Source organism: Entelurus aequoreus, linkage group LG08, assembly GCF_033978785.1.
Source record: "Entelurus aequoreus isolate RoL-2023_Sb linkage group LG08, RoL_Eaeq_v1.1, whole genome shotgun sequence".
Classification (NCBI taxonomy): domain Eukaryota; kingdom Metazoa; phylum Chordata; class Actinopteri; order Syngnathiformes; family Syngnathidae; genus Entelurus; species Entelurus aequoreus.
Genome location: NC_084738.1, coordinates 71,181,366 through 71,182,928, shown reverse-complemented (window position 1 = coordinate 71,182,928; position 1,563 = coordinate 71,181,366).

Here is a 1,563-nt window from a genome sequence, read left to right as displayed (position 1 = left end):
AACCGCTTTTTTGAATGCTAGGGGAACAGTGCCAGAGGAAAATGATACGTTTATAATATTTAGCACTGATGGTCCTAATATTACAAACAGCTCCTTGATAAGTTTCCCAGGAAGTGGGTCAAGTAAACATCTTGTTTGTTTTATCCCATTTACACGTCGCAAGAGTTCCTCTAATGTTATTCAATCAAAAAGAGAGATTATTTTGGAGGGCAATATCAGTCATGCATACATTCGTATCTGTGTTAATAGAACCCTGTTGTAGCTGGGACGTGTTGGCTTTAATCTCCTTTCTAATTAGTTACATTTTCTTATTAAAGAAATTCATAAATTCATCAGCTGAGTGGGTGGAGCTACAGGTAGGAGTCCCTTGTTGGGTTAGCAATGCTACTGTACTGAACCAATATTTAGGATCGTTTTTATTGAGGCGGATGAGATTGGAGTAGTAATTAGTTTTGGCTAAGATAAAAATAAGCATGCGTTTATAAATTATTAAACTATCAATCCATGCTTGATGTAAAACTTCAACTTTATTCACACGCCATTTGCGTTCCAGCTTTCTACATGAGAGCTTTAAGAGCTGTAGTTTCTTCTGTAAACCAGGGGGTACGCCTTTTAGGGGCCTTTTTTTTAGACATTTGGACATTACTTTAGTGTATGGGAGTATCATAATTTTGGAGGTGGTGACACCCTGGACAAGGACTAGATATATCGTATTACGTTGCGATGCGAGGGTTCATTTATTATTTATGTAAGACCACACCTATCGATTATAGTCGGGAGTGCCACGTACGAAGGGTCTGATGGGGTATTCCTATGGATATTAAAATCCTTCATTATAATTATATTATCTGCCTGTGTCACTAGATCAGCGACAAACTCTGAAAATTCACTGATAAAGTCTGAATAGGTCCCAGGGGGGGCAGTAGATAACAGCCAGGTAGAGAGGTAGCGTTGTGACAGACCTTATAGTAAGCACCTCAAATGATTTATATTTATTTCTTAGGTTAGGGGTAAGGTTAAGGTTTTCATTGTATATTAGTGTGACCCACCACCCCTTTTAAGGGGACGGGCAATATGTGCATTCGTATAGTTAGGAGGAGATGCCTCGTTAAGTGGGAAAAAATAATCTGGTTTGAGCCAAGTTTCGCTGAGACCAATGACGTTAATATTGTTGTGTCTAGTGACCTCATTAACTAATAACGTTTTGGGAGACAATGATCTGATGTTTAAAAAGCCCATATTATAGGTAGTGGGCTGTTTTGAGGAATTTTTGATAATGGTATCCATAGTAGTGATATTAATAATGTTACATTTATTTTGTGTAGTGCGCCTTAAATAATTTCGATCCCATCTAGGAATTGATATGATGGGCATCTTGAGATTATTTGCTTGGTGCTGCGATAGATTGAACGCCTCATAATTTGCCACCTCAGTAGATTGCATGTTCACCTCTGGCACAATCACTACAGAAAAAACATTATGTGAGTCGTGTATTAATCTACGAGAAATGCTATGTGTGCTGGAATTTTCCAGCCTGGCGCTGGTTAGTTCTACCTTAACTGA